General features: G+C 47.7%; 10 non-coding genes across 10 annotated transcripts; all 10 read right to left on the bottom strand.

Moving 5' to 3' along the window:
- Positions 1-877: 877 nt before the first annotated feature.
- LOC142711665 (U2 spliceosomal RNA) lies at positions 878-1,068 on the bottom strand. The gene has a single exon (XR_012870024.1). It is a non-coding gene; the product is annotated as a U2 spliceosomal RNA (small nuclear RNA).
- A 1,280-nt stretch (positions 1,069-2,348) lies between these two features.
- On the bottom strand, positions 2,349-2,539 carry LOC142711664 (U2 spliceosomal RNA). The gene has a single exon (XR_012870023.1). It is a non-coding gene; the product is annotated as a U2 spliceosomal RNA (small nuclear RNA).
- A 1,284-nt stretch (positions 2,540-3,823) lies between these two features.
- On the bottom strand, positions 3,824-4,014 carry LOC142711663 (U2 spliceosomal RNA). The gene has a single exon (XR_012870022.1). It is a non-coding gene; the product is annotated as a U2 spliceosomal RNA (small nuclear RNA).
- Positions 4,015-5,287: 1,273 nt separating this feature from the next.
- On the bottom strand, positions 5,288-5,478 carry LOC142711662 (U2 spliceosomal RNA). The gene has a single exon (XR_012870021.1). It is a non-coding gene; the product is annotated as a U2 spliceosomal RNA (small nuclear RNA).
- Positions 5,479-6,749: 1,271 nt separating this feature from the next.
- On the bottom strand, positions 6,750-6,940 carry LOC142711660 (U2 spliceosomal RNA). The gene has a single exon (XR_012870020.1). It is a non-coding gene; the product is annotated as a U2 spliceosomal RNA (small nuclear RNA).
- A 1,292-nt stretch (positions 6,941-8,232) lies between these two features.
- LOC142711659 (U2 spliceosomal RNA) lies at positions 8,233-8,423 on the bottom strand. Its single transcript, XR_012870019.1, has one exon. It is a non-coding gene; the product is annotated as a U2 spliceosomal RNA (small nuclear RNA).
- A 1,284-nt stretch (positions 8,424-9,707) lies between these two features.
- LOC142711658 (U2 spliceosomal RNA) lies at positions 9,708-9,898 on the bottom strand. The gene has a single exon (XR_012870018.1). It is a non-coding gene; the product is annotated as a U2 spliceosomal RNA (small nuclear RNA).
- Positions 9,899-11,202: 1,304 nt separating this feature from the next.
- On the bottom strand, positions 11,203-11,393 carry LOC142711657 (U2 spliceosomal RNA). The gene has a single exon (XR_012870017.1). It is a non-coding gene; the product is annotated as a U2 spliceosomal RNA (small nuclear RNA).
- A 1,264-nt stretch (positions 11,394-12,657) lies between these two features.
- Positions 12,658-12,848, bottom strand: LOC142711656 (U2 spliceosomal RNA). The gene has a single exon (XR_012870016.1). It is a non-coding gene; the product is annotated as a U2 spliceosomal RNA (small nuclear RNA).
- A 1,296-nt stretch (positions 12,849-14,144) lies between these two features.
- On the bottom strand, positions 14,145-14,335 carry LOC142711655 (U2 spliceosomal RNA). The gene has a single exon (XR_012870015.1). It is a non-coding gene; the product is annotated as a U2 spliceosomal RNA (small nuclear RNA).
- Between the last annotated feature and the right edge of the window lie 121 nt (positions 14,336-14,456).

Here is a 14,456-nt window from a genome sequence, read left to right as displayed (position 1 = left end):
GATGTCAGAAAGCTGGCTCTGGAATCCTGAGGGCTCCACTATGACACGTGCAAAGTTCCGTCTGAACTTTATATAAGACGGTGAGGCTCAGTCAGTCACTCAGTGTTGCCTGAGAGGGCAACACTGCAACAGCCGGCCGCCAGGCTGTCTTTTTTTTGCACAGCTAGTTGCCTCCAGGAGGCCACAAGAGGGAGACAAGGGACTGCAAAATGGAAAATAGGCATCCACCAACTTTACAGACAACTTCTCCTTGCTCCTACAACCTCCATCCTTGCACAGTTTGTTATTCTTCTAGGTAACATAGTAACAAATCCAAATTGCTGCTCTCTTTGTAGGCAAGCAAGGCTTTGTTGCAACTGCAATTCTTACTTCTTGAAATGTAGGGACGACAGTACATTCCATCACATCCATCTAGTGTACACAGGTAGGTCCATTGTGGCGGGCAGGCGAGCGGGCGGGCTGCTTTATTGGCTGTTTGCTGTTCCCCTACTCCACTCCACTATTTGACTGTTGTGCTGCATCAATCAATCAATCAATCAATCAATCAATCAATCAATCAATCAATCAATCAATCAATCAGTGGCTGGCTCAGGTGCAGCTCTTTAACTTACCTAAAAGGGAGGGCGGAGAGAAGACAAGGAAGGTGAATGAGGTGTTCCAATGTGAAATGCCGGAAACACAGAAACACAGACGACACACAACAAGAGGTGGCAATCTATTCATTAATTGCATTTAATCAATGAGCTCATTATCACTCATGCATTGTCCAACAGGTGTTGAAATAATGGGATTAAAAGGGGAGATCCCTTCAGAAAGACAGAAACAATAGCAAAGACAAAAAACACTTTTGGAATCTGCTTTTAGTCAACACATAAGGAAAGGGTGCACCGGTCCTGGAAATACTGCAATACCAGGTCAATGCGTGGAGTGGACAGAGCAAGCTCTATTTCCATCTCCCTGTTCTAAAAATCCATTTAATATATGGTCCCCAGATAGGGGACGTATCAGATATTAAACTGATAAGAACAGATACTACACTTGATCTTAGCCAAAAGGCCGAGAAGCGATAACCCGAACGGGCCGCGCGTTGCCCGAGCCTGCCCGATACTGCTGTTCAGCCCTTGCAGCGATTCAGCCTACTTCTAGGCAATTCCATGGGGCCCTGCAGGCTCACACACTCACAGCTACACGGGAGGTGAATAACGGCCGGAGAGGAAGCCAGACAGGATTTGCTTCTTTTGCTTGCACCACAATGCAGTGCTGAAAGAGGAGGAATCTACATAAAAACGCCTTCCTGGCAACGCCCAAATGCCCTGCTGCCATGCAGATAAACACTGGCAGCGGCAGCAAGTGCATGCCCACAGCCACCCCTTGTTCCTTCACACCTTGTATCAGCTGTAATCCAGTCCAGTCCAGTGCTGCCTGCTGAGCAGCACTGACCAACACTGCCTGGGCCCAGGCTTTTATCTCTGAGGCCCCATTATGATGTCAGAAAGCTGGCTCTGGAATCCTGAGGGCTCCACTATGACACGTGCAAAGTTCCGTCTGAACTTTATATAAGACGGTGAGGCTCAGTCAGTCACTCAGTGTTGCCTGAGAGGGCAACACTGCAACAGCCGGCCGCCAGGCTGTCTTTTTTTTGCACAGCTAGTTGCCTCCAGGAGGCCACAAGAGGGAGACAAGGGACTGCAAAATGGAAAATAGGCATCCACCAACTTTACAGACAACTTCTCCTTGCTCCTACAACCTCCATCCTTGCACAGTTTGTTATTCTTCTAGGTAACATAGTAACAAATCCAAATTGCTGCTCTCTTTGTAGGCAAGCAAGGCTTTGTTGCAACTGCAATTCTTACTTCTTCTTGAAATGTAGGGACGACAGTACATTCCATCACATCCATCTAGTGTACACAGGTAGGTCCATTGTGGCGGGCAGGCGAGCGGGCGGGCTGCTTTATTGGCTGTTTGCTGTTCCCCTACTCCACTCCACTATTTGACTGTTGTGCTGCATCAATCAATCAATCAATCAATCAATCAATCAATCAATCAATCAGTGGCTGGCTCAGGTGCAGCTCTTTAACTTACCTAAAAGGGAGGGCGGAGAGAAGACAAGGAAGGTGAATGAGGTGTTCCAATGTGAAATGCCGGAAACACAGAAACACAGACGACACACAACAAGAGGTGGCAATCTATTCATTAATTGCATTTAATCAATGAGCTCATTATCACTCATGCATTGTCCAACAGGTGTTGAAATAATGGGATTAAAAGGGGAGATCCCTTCAGAAAGACAGAAACAATAGCAAAGACAAAAAACACTTTTGGAATCTGCTTTTAGTCAACACATAAGGAAAGGGTGCACCGGTCCTGGAAATACTGCAATACCAGGTCAATGCGTGGAGTGGACAGAGCAAGCTCTATTTCCATCTCCCTGTTCTAAAAATCCATTTAATATATGGTCCCCAGATAGGGGACGTATCAGATATTAAACTGATAAGAACAGATACTACACTTGATCTTAGCCAAAAGGCCGAGAAGCGATAACCCGAACGGGCCGCGCGTTGCCCGAGCCTGCCCGATACTGCTGTTCAGCCCTTGCAGCGATTCAGCCTACTTCTAGGCAATTCCATGGGGCCCTGCAGGCTCACACACTCACAGCTACACGGGAGGTGAATAACGGCCGGAGAGGAAGCCAGACAGGATTTGCTTCTTTTGCTTGCACCACAATGCAGTGCTGAAAGAGGAGGAATCTACATAAAAACGCCTTCCTGGCAACGCCCAAATGCCCTGCTGCCATGCAGATAAACACTGGCAGCGGCAGCAAGTGCATGCCCACAGCCACCCCTTGTTCCTTCACACCTTGTATCAGCTGTAATCCAGTCCAGTCCAGTGCTGCCTGCTGAGCAGCACTGACCAACACTGCCTGGGCCCAGGCTTTTATCTCTGAGGCCCCATTATGATGTCAGAAAGCTGGCTCTGGAATCCTGAGGGCTCCACTATGACACGTGCAAAGTTCCGTCTGAACTTTATATAAGACGGTGAGGCTCAGTCAGTCACTCAGTGTTGCCTGAGAGGGCAACACTGCAACAGCCGGCCGCCAGGCTGTCTTTTTTTTGCACAGCTAGTTGCCTCCAGGAGGCCACAAGAGGGAGACAAGGGACTGCAAAATGGAAAATAGGCATCCACCAACTTTACAGACAACTTCTCCTTGCTCCTACAACCTCCATCCTTGCACAGTTTGTTATTCTTCTAGGTAACATAGTAACAAATCCAAATTGCTGCTCTCTTTGTAGGCAAGCAAGGCTTTGTTGCAACTGCAATTCTTACTTCTTCTTGAAATGTAGGGACGACAGTACATTCCATCACATCCATCTAGTGTACACAGGTAGGTCCATTGTGGCGGGCAGGCGAGCGGGCGGGCTGCTTTATTGGCTGTTTGCTGTTCCCCTACTCCACTCCACTATTTGACTGTTGTGCTGCATCAATCAATCAATCAATCAATCAATCAATCAATCAATCAATCAATCAGTGGCTGGCTCAGGTGCAGCTCTTTAACTTACCTAAAAGGGAGGGCGGAGAGAAGACAAGGAAGGTGAATGAGGTGTTCCAATGTGAAATGCCGGAAACACAGAAACACAGACGACACACAACAAGAGGTGGCAATCTATTCATTAATTGCATTTAATCAATGAGCTCATTATCACTCATGCATTGTCCAACAGGTGTTGAAATAATGGGATTAAAAGGGGAGATCCCTTCAGAAAGACAGAAACAATAGCAAAGACAAAAAACACTTTTGGAATCTGCTTTTAGTCAACACATAAGGAAAGGGTGCACCGGTCCTGGAAATACTGCAATACCAGGTCAATGCGTGGAGTGGACAGAGCAAGCTCTATTTCCATCTCCCTGTTCTAAAAATCCATTTAATATATGGTCCCCAGATAGGGGACGTATCAGATATTAAACTGATAAGAACAGATACTACACTTGATCTTAGCCAAAAGGCCGAGAAGCGATAACCCGAACGGGCCGCGCGTTGCCCGAGCCTGCCCGATACTGCTGTTCAGCCCTTGCAGCGATTCAGCCTACTTCTAGGCAATTCCATGGGGCCCTGCAGGCTCACACACTCACAGCTACACGGGAGGTGAATAAAGGCCGGAGAGGAAGCCAGACAGGATTTGCTTCTTTTGCTTGCACCACAATGCAGTGCTGAAAGAGGAGGAATCTACATAAAAACGCCTTCCTGGCAACGCCCAAATGCCCTGCTGCCATGCAGATAAACACTGGCAGCGGCAGCAAGTGCATGCCCACAGCCACCCCTTGTTCCTTCACACCTTGTATCAGCTGTAATCCAGTCCAGTCCAGTGCTGCCTGCTGAGCAGCACTGACCAACACTGCCTGGGCCCAGGCTTTTATCTCTGAGGCCCCATTATGATGTCAGAAAGCTGGCTCTGGAATCCTGAGGGCTCCACTATGACACGTGCAAAGTTCCGTCTGAACTTTATATAAGACGGTGAGGCTCAGTCAGTCACTCAGTGTTGCCTGAGAGGGCAACAATGCAACAGCCGGCCGCCAGGCTGTCTTTTTTTTGCACAGCTAGTTGCCTCCAGGAGGCCACAAGAGGGAGACAAGGGACTGCAAAATGGAAAATAGGCATCCACCAACTTTACAGACAACTTCTCCTTGCTCCTACAACCTCCATCCTTGCACAGTTTGTTATTCTTCTAGGTAACATAGTAACAAATCCAAATTGCTGCTCTCTTTGTAGGCAAGCAAGGCTTTGTTGCAACTGCAATTCTTACTTCTTGAAATGTAGGGACGACAGTACATTCCATCACATCCATCTAGTGTACACAGGTAGGTCCATTGTGGCGGGCAGGCGAGCGGGCGGGCTGCTTTATTGGCTGTTTGCTGTTCCCCTACTCCACTCCACTATTTGACTGTTGTGCTGCATCAATCAATCAATCAATCAATCAATCAATCAATCAATCAGTGGCTGGCTCAGGTGCAGCTCTTTAACTTACCTAAAAGGGAGGGCGGAGAGAAGACAAGGAAGGTGAATGAGGTGTTCCAATGTGAAATGCCGGAAACACAGAAACACAGACGACACACAACAAGAGGTGGCAATCTATTCATTAATTGCATTTAATCAATGAGCTCATTATCACTCATGCATTGTCCAACAGGTGTTGAAATAATGGGATTAAAAGGGGAGATCCCTTCAGAAAGACAGAAACAATAGCAAAGACAAAAAACACTTTTGGAATCTGCTTTTAGTCAACACATAAGGAAAGGGTGCACCGGTCCTGGAAATACTGCAATACCAGGTCAATGCGTGGAGTGGACAGAGCAAGCTCTATTTCCATCTCCCTGTTCTAAAAATCCATTTAATATATGGTCCCCAGATAGGGGACGTATCAGATATTAAACTGATAAGAACAGATACTACACTTGATCTTAGCCAAAAGGCCGAGAAGCGATAACCCGAACGGGCCGCGCGTTGCCCGAGCCTGCCCGATACTGCTGTTCAGCCCTTGCAGCGATTCAGCCTACTTCTAGGCAATTCCATGGGGCCCTGCAGGCTCACACACTCACAGCTACACGGGAGGTGAATAACGGCCGGAGAGGAAGCCAGACAGGATTTGCTTCTTTTGCTTGCACCACAATGCAGTGCTGAAAGAGGAGGAATCTACATAAAAACGCCTTCCTGGCAACGCCCAAATGCCCTGCTGCCATGCAGATAAACACTGGCAGCGGCAGCAAGTGCATGCCCACAGCCACCCCTTGTTCCTTCACACCTTGTATCATCTGTAATCCAGTCCAGTCCAGTGCTGCCTGCTGAGCAGCACTGACCAACACTGCCTGGGCCCAGGCTTTTATCTCTGAGGCCCCATTATGATGTCAGAAAGCTGGCTCTGGAATCCTGAGGGCTCCACTATGACACGTGCAAAGTTCCGTCTGAACTTTATATAAGACGGTGAGGCTCAGTCAGTCACTCAGTGTTGCCTGAGAGGGCAACACTGCAACAGCCGGCCGCCAGGCTGTCTTTTTTTTGCACAGCTAGTTGCCTCCAGGAGGCCACAAGAGGGAGACAAGGGACTGCAAAATGGAAAATAGGCATCCACCAACTTTACAGACAACTTCTCCTTGCTCCTACAACCTCCATCCTTGCACAGTTTGTTATTCTTCTAGGTAACATAGTAACAAATCCAAATTGCTGCTCTCTTTGTAGGCAAGCAAGGCTTTGTTGCAACTGCAATTCTTACTTCTTCTTGAAATGTAGGGACGACAGTACATTCCATCACATCCATCTAGTGTACACAGGTAGGTCCATTGTGGCGGGCAGGCGAGCGGGCGGGCTGCTTTATTGGCTGTTTGCTGTTCCCCTACTCCACTCCACTATTTGACTGTTGTGCTGCATCAATCAATCAATCAATCAATCAATCAATCAATCAATCAGTGCTCAGGTGCAGCTCTTTAACTTACCTAAAAGGGAGGGCGGAGAGAAGACAAGGAAGGTGAATGAGGTGTTCCAATGTGAAATGCCGGAAACACAGAAACACAGACGACACACAACAAGAGGTGGCAATCTATTCATTAATTGCATTTAATCAATGAGCTCATTATCACTCATGCATTGTCCAACAGGTGTTGAAATAATGGGATTAAAAGGGGAGATCCCTTCAGAAAGACAGAAACAATAGCAAAGACAAAAAACACTTTTGGAATCTGCTTTTAGTCAACACATAAGGAAAGGGTGCACCGGTCCTGGAAATACTGCAATACCAGGTCAATGCGTGGAGTGGACAGAGCAAGCTCTATTTCCATCTCCCTGTTCTAAAAATCCATTTAATATATGGTCCCCAGATAGGGGACGTATCAGATATTAAACTGATAAGAACAGATACTACACTTGATCTTAGCCAAAAGGCCGAGAAGCGATAACCCGAACGGGCCGCGCGTTGCCCGAGCCTGCCCGATACTGCTGTTCAGCCCTTGCAGCGATTCAGCCTACTTCTAGGCAATTCCATGGGGCCCTGCAGGCTCACACACTCACAGCTACACGGGAGGTGAATAAAGGCCGGAGAGGAAGCCAGACAGGATTTGCTTCTTTTGCTTGCACCACAATGCAGTGCTGAAAGAGGAGGAATCTACATAAAAACGCCTTCCTGGCAACGCCCAAATGCCCTGCTGCCATGCAGATAAACACTGGCAGCGGCAGCAAGTGCATGCCCACAGCCACCCCTTGTTCCTTCACACCTTGTATCAGCTGTAATCCAGTCCAGTCCAGTGCTGCCTGCTGAGCAGCACTGACCAACACTGCCTGGGCCCAGGCTTTTATCTCTGAGGCCCCATTATGATGTCAGAAAGCTGGCTCTGGAATCCTGAGGGCTCCACTATGACACGTGCAAAGTTCCGTCTGAACTTTATATAAGACGGTGAGGCTCAGTCAGTCACTCAGTGTTGCCTGAGAGGGCAACACTGCAACAGCCGGCCGCCAGGCTGTCTTTTTTTTGCACAGCTAGTTGCCTCCAGGAGGCCACAAGAGGGAGACAAGGGACTGCAAAATGGAAAATAGGCATCCACCAACTTTACAGACAACTTCTCCTTGCTCCTACAACCTCCATCCTTGCACAGTTTGTTATTCTTCTAGGTAACATAGTAACAAATCCAAATTGCTGCTCTCTTTGTAGGCAAGCAAGGCTTTGTTGCAACTGCAATTCTTACTTCTTCTTGAAATGTAGGGACGACAGTACATTCCATCACATCCATCTAGTGTATACAGGTAGGTCCATTGTGGCGGGCAGGCGAGCGGGCGGGCTGCTTTATTGGCTGTTTGCTGTTCCCCTACTCCACTCCACTATTTGACTGTTGTGCTGCATCAATCAATCAATCAATCAATCAATCAATCAATCAATCAATCAATCAATCAATCAGTGGCTGGCTCAGGTGCAGCTCTTTAACTTACCTAAAAGGGAGGGCGGAGAGAAGACAAGGAAGGTGAATGAGGTGTTCCAATGTGAAATGCCGGAAACACAGAAACACAGACGACACACAACAAGAGGTGGCAATCTATTCATTAATTGCATTTAATCAATGAGCTCATTATCACTCATGCATTGTCCAACAGGTGTTGAAATAATGGGATTAAAAGGGGAGATCCCTTCAGAAAGACAGAAACAATAGCAAAGACAAAAAACACTTTTGGAATCTGCTTTTAGTCAACACATAAGGAAAGGGTGCACCGGTCCTGGAAATACTGCAATACCAGGTCAATGCGTGGAGTGGACAGAGCAAGCTCTATTTCCATCTCCCTGTTCTAAAAATCCATTTAATATATGGTCCCCAGATAGGGGACGTATCAGATATTAAACTGATAAGAACAGATACTACACTTGATCTTAGCCAAAAGGCCGAGAAGCGATAACCCGAACGGGCCGCGCGTTGCCCGAGCCTGCCCGATACTGCTGTTCAGCCCTTGCAGCGATTCAGCCTACTTCTAGGCAATTCCATGGGGCCCTGCAGGCTCACACACTCACAGCTACACGGGAGGTGAATAAAGGCCGGAGAGGAAGCCAGACAGGATTTGCTTCTTTTGCTTGCACCACAATGCAGTGCTGAAAGAGGAGGAATCTACATAAAAACGCCTTCCTGGCAACGCCCAAATGCCCTGCTGCCATGCAGATAAACACTGGCAGCGGCAGCAAGTGCATGCCCACAGCCACCCCTTGTTCCTTCACACCTTGTATCAGCTGTAATCCAGTCCAGTCCAGTGCTGCCTGCTGAGCAGCACTGACCAACACTGCCTGGGCCCAGGCTTTTATCTCTGAGGCCCCATTATGATGTCAGAAAGCTGGCTCTGGAATCCTGAGGGCTCCACTATGACACGTGCAAAGTTCCGTCTGAACTTTATATAAGACGGTGAGGCTCAGTCAGTCACTCAGTGTTGCCTGAGAGGGCAACACTGCAACAGCCGGCCGCCAGGCTGTCTTTTTTTTGCACAGCTAGTTGCCTCCAGGAGGCCACAAGAGGGAGACAAGGGACTGCAAAATGGAAAATAGGCATCCACCAACTTTACAGACAACTTCTCCTTGCTCCTACAACCTCCATCCTTGCACAGTTTGTTATTCTTCTAGGTAACATAGTAACAAATCCAAATTGCTGCTCTCTTTGTAGGCAAGCAAGGCTTTGTTGCAACTGCAATTCTTACTTCTTCTTGAAATGTAGGGACGACAGTACATTCCATCACATCCATCTAGTGTACACAGGTAGGTCCATTGTGGCGGGCAGGCGAGCGGGCGGGCTGCTTTATTGGCTGTTTGCTGTTCCCCTACTCCACTCCACTATTTGACTGTTGTGCTGCATCAATCAATCAATCAATCAATCAATCAATCAATCAATCAATCAATCAGTGGCTGGCTCAGGTGCAGCTCTTTAACTTACCTAAAAGGGAGGGCGGAGAGAAGACAAGGAAGGTGAATGAGGTGTTCCAATGTGAAATGCCGGAAACACAGAAACACAGACGACACACAACAAGAGGTGGCAATCTATTCATTAATTGCATTTAATCAATGAGCTCATTATCACTCATGCATTGTCCAACAGGTGTTGAAATAATGGGATTAAAAGGGGAGATCCCTTCAGAAAGACAGAAACAATAGCAAAGACAAAAAACACTTTTGGAATCTGCTTTTAGTCAACACATAAGGAAAGGGTGCACCGGTCCTGGAAATACTGCAATACCAGGTCAATGCGTGGAGTGGACAGAGCAAGCTCTATTTCCATCTCCCTGTTCTAAAAATCCATTTAATATATGGTCCCCAGATAGGGGACGTATCAGATATTAAACTGATAAGAACAGATACTACACTTGATCTTAGCCAAAAGGCCGAGAAGCGATAACCCGAACGGGCCGCGCGTTGCCCGAGCCTGCCCGATACTGCTGTTCAGCCCTTGCAGCGATTCAGCCTACTTCTAGGCAATTCCATGGGGCCCTGCAGGCTCACACACTCACAGCTACACGGGAGGTGAATAAAGGCCGGAGAGGAAGCCAGACAGGATTTGCTTCTTTTGCTTGCACCACAATGCAGTGCTGAAAGAGGAGGAATCTACATAAAAACGCCTTCCTGGCAACGCCCAAATGCCCTGCTGCCATGCAGATAAACACTGGCAGCGGCAGCAAGTGCATGCCCACAGCCACCCCTTGTTCCTTCACACCTTGTATCAGCTGTAATCCAGTCCAGTCCAGTGCTGCCTGCTGAGCAGCACTGACCAACACTGCCTGGGCCCAGGCTTTTATCTCTGAGGCCCCATTATGATGTCAGAAAGCTGGCTCTGGAATCCTGAGGGCTCCACTATGACACGTGCAAAGTTCCGTCTGAACTTTATATAAGACGGTGAGGCTCAGTCAGTCACTCAGTGTTGCCTGAGAGGGCAACACTGCAACAGCCGGCCGCCAGGCTGTCTTTTTTTTGCACAGCTAGTTGCCTCCAGGAGGCCACAAGAGGGAGACAAGGGACTGCAAAATGGAAAATAGGCATCCACCAACTTTACAGACAACTTCTCCTTGCTCCTACAACCTCCATCCTTGCACAGTTTGTTATTCTTCTAGGTAACATAGTAACAAATCCAAATTGCTGCTCTCTTTGTAGGCAAGCAAGGCTTTGTTGCAACTGCAATTCTTACTTCTTCTTGAAATGTAGGGACGACAGTACATTCCATCACATCCATCTAGTGTACACAGGTAGGTCCATTGTGGCGGGCAGGCGAGCGGGCGGGCTGCTTTATTGGCTGTTTGCTGTTCCCCTACTCCACTCCACTATTTGACTGTTGTGCTGCATCAATCAATCAATCAATCAATCAATCAATCAATCAATCAATCAATCAATCAATCAATCAATCAATCAGTGGCTGGCTCAGGTGCAGCTCTTTAACTTACCTAAAAGGGAGGGCGGAGAGAAGACAAGGAAGGTGAATGAGGTGTTCCAATGTGAAATGCCGGAAACACAGAAACACAGACGACACACAACAAGAGGTGGCAATCTATTCATTAATTGCATTTAATCAATGAGCTCATTATCACTCATGCATTGTCCAACAGGTGTTGAAATAATGGGATTAAAAGGGGAGATCCCTTCAGAAAGACAGAAACAATAGCAAAGACAAAAAACACTTTTGGAATCTGCTTTTAGTCAACACATAAGGAAAGGGTGCACCGGTCCTGGAAATACTGCAATACCAGGTCAATGCGTGGAGTGGACAGAGCAAGCTCTATTTCCATCTCCCTGTTCTAAAAATCCATTTAATATATGGTCCCCAGATAGGGGACGTATCAGATATTAAACTGATAAGAACAGATACTACACTTGATCTTAGCCAAAAGGCCGAGAAGCGATAACCCGAAAGGGCCGCGCGTTGCCCGAGCCTGCCCGATACTGCTGTTCAGCCCTTGCAGCGATTCACCCTACTTCTAGGCAATTCCATGGGGCCCTGCAGGCTCACACACTCACAGCTACACGGGAGGTGAATAAAGGCCGGAGAGGAAGCCAGACAGGATTTGCTTCTTTTGCTTGCACCACAATGCAGTGCTGAAAGAGGAGGAATCTACATAAAAACGCCTTCCTGGCAACGCCCAAATGCCCTGCTGCCATGCAGATAAACACTGGCAGCGGCAGCAAGTGCATGCCCACAGCCACCCCTTGTTCCTTCACACCTTGTATCAGCTGTAATCCAGTCCAGTCCAGTGCTGCCTGCTGAGCAGCACTGACCAACACTGCCTGGGCCCAGGCTTTTATCTCTGAGGCCCCATTATGATGTCAGAAAGCTGGCTCTGGAATCCTGAGGGCTCCACTATGACACGTGCAAAGTTCCGTCTGAACTTTATATAAGACGGTGAGGCTCAGTCAGTCACTCAGTGTTGCCTGAGAGGGCAACACTGCAACAGCCGGCCGCCAGGCTGTCTTTTTTTTGCACAGCTAGTTGCCTCCAGGAGGCCACAAGAGGGAGACAAGGGACTGCAAAATGGAAAATAGGCATCCACCAACTTTACAGACAACTTCTCCTTGCTCCTACAACCTCCATCCTTGCACAGTTTGTTATTCTTCTAGGTAACATAGTAACAAATCCAAATTGCTGCTCTCTTTGTAGGCAAGCAAGGCTTTGTTGCAACTGCAATTCTTACTTCTTCTTGAAATGTAGGGACGACAGTACATTCCATCACATCCATCTAGTGTACACAGGTAGGTCCATTGTGGCGGGCAGGCGAGCGGGCGGGCTGCTTTATTGGCTGTTTGCTGTTCCCCTACTCCACTCCACTATTTGACTGTTGTGCTGCATCAATCAATCAATCAATCAATCAATCAGTGGCTGGCTCAGGTGCAGCTCTTTAACTTACCTAAAAGGGAGGGCGGAGAGAAGACAAGGAAGGTGAATGAGGTGTTCCAATGTGAAATGCCGGAAACACAGAAACACAGACGACACACAACAAGAGGTGGCAATCTATTCATTAATTGCATTTAATCAATGAGCTCATTATCACTCATGCATTGTCCAACAGGTGTTGAAATAATGGGATTAAAAGGGGAGATCCCTTCAGAAAGACAGAAACAATAGCAAAGACAAAAAACACTTTTGGAATCTGCTTTTAGTCAACACATAAGGAAAGGGTGCACCGGTCCTGGAAATACTGCAATACCAGGTCAATGCGTGGAGTGGACAGAGCAAGCTCTATTTCCATCTCCCTGTTCTAAAAATCCATTTAATATATGGTCCCCAGATAGGGGACGTATCAGATATTAAACTGATAAGAACAGATACTACACTTGATCTTAGCCAAAAGGCCGAGAAGCGATAACCCGAACGGGCCGCGCGTTGCCCGAGCCTGCCCGATACTGCTGTTCAGCCCTTGCAGCGATTCAGCCTACTTCTAGGCAATTCCATGGGGCCCTGCAGGCTCACACACTCACAGCTACACGGGAGGTGAATAAAGGCCGGAGAGGAAGCCAGACAGGATTTGCTTCTTTTGCTTGCACCACAATGCAGTGCTGAAAGAGGAGGAATCTACATAAAAACGCCTTCCTGGCAACGCCCAAATGCCCTGCTGCCATGCAGATAAACACTGGCAGCGGCAGCAAGTGCATGCCCACAGCCACCCCTTGTTCCTTCACACCTTGTATCAGCTGTAATCCAGTCCAGTCCAGTGCTGCCTGCTGAGCAGCACTGACCAACACTGCCTGGGCCCAGGCTTTTATCTCTGAGGCCCCATTATGATGTCAGAAAGCTGGCTCTGGAATCCTGAGGGCTCCACTATGACACGTGCAAAGTTCCGTCTGAACTTTATATAAGACGGTGAGGCTCAGTCAGTCACTCAGTGTTGCCTGAGAGGGCAACACTGCAACAGCCGGCCGCCAGGCTGTCTTTTTTTTGCACAGCTAGTTGCCTCCAGGAGGCCACAAGAGGGAGACAAGGGACTGCAAAATGGAAAATAGGCATCCACCAACTTTACAGACAACTTCTCCTTGCTCCTACAACCTCCATCCTTGCACAGTTTGTTATTCTTCTAGGTAACATAGTAACAAATCCAAATTGCTGCTCTCTTTGTAGGCAAGCAAGGCTTTGTTGCAACTGCAATTCTTACTTCTTCTTGAAATGTAGGGACGACAGTACATTCCATCACATCCATCTAGTGTACACAGGTAGGTCCATTGTGGCGGGCAGGCGAGCGGGCGGGCTGCTTTATTGGCTGTTTGCTGTTCCCCTACTCCACTCCACTATTTGACTGTTGTGCTGCATCAATCAATCAATCAATCAATCAATCAATCAATCAATCAATCAATCAATCAATCAATCAGTGGCTGGCTCAGGTGCAGCTCTTTAACTTACCTAAAAGGGAGGGCGGAGAGAAGACAAGGAAGGTGAATGAGGTGTTCCAATGTGAAATGCCGGAAACACAGAAACACAGACGACACACAACAAGAGGTGGCAATCTATTCATTAATTGCATTTAATCAATGAGCTCATTATCACTCATGCATTGTCCAACAGGTGTTGAAATAATGGGATTAAAAGGGGAGATCCCTTCAGAAAGACAGAAACAATAGCAAAGACAAAAAACACTTTTGGAATCTGCTTTTAGTCAACACATAAGGAAAGGGTGCACCGGTCCTGGAAATACTGCAATACCAGGTCAATGCGTGGAGTGGACAGAGCAAGCTCTATTTCCATCTCCCTGTTCTAAAAATCCATTTAATATATGGTCCCCAGATAGGGGACGTATCAGATATTAAACTGATAAGAACAGATACTACACTTGATCTTAGCCAAAAGGCCGAGAAGCGATAACCCGAACGGGCCGCGCGTTGCCCGAGCCTGCCCGATACTGCTGTTCAGCCCTTGCAGCGATTCAGCCTACTTCTAGGCAATTCCATGGGGCCCTGCAGGCTCACACACTCACAGCTACA

Source organism: Rhinoderma darwinii, unplaced genomic scaffold, assembly GCF_050947455.1.
Source record: "Rhinoderma darwinii isolate aRhiDar2 unplaced genomic scaffold, aRhiDar2.hap1 Scaffold_431, whole genome shotgun sequence".
In the NCBI taxonomy this organism is placed as follows: domain Eukaryota; kingdom Metazoa; phylum Chordata; class Amphibia; order Anura; family Rhinodermatidae; genus Rhinoderma; species Rhinoderma darwinii.
Note: the sequence above shows the minus strand (reverse complement) of the source record. Positions and strands in the feature narration are given on the sequence as shown.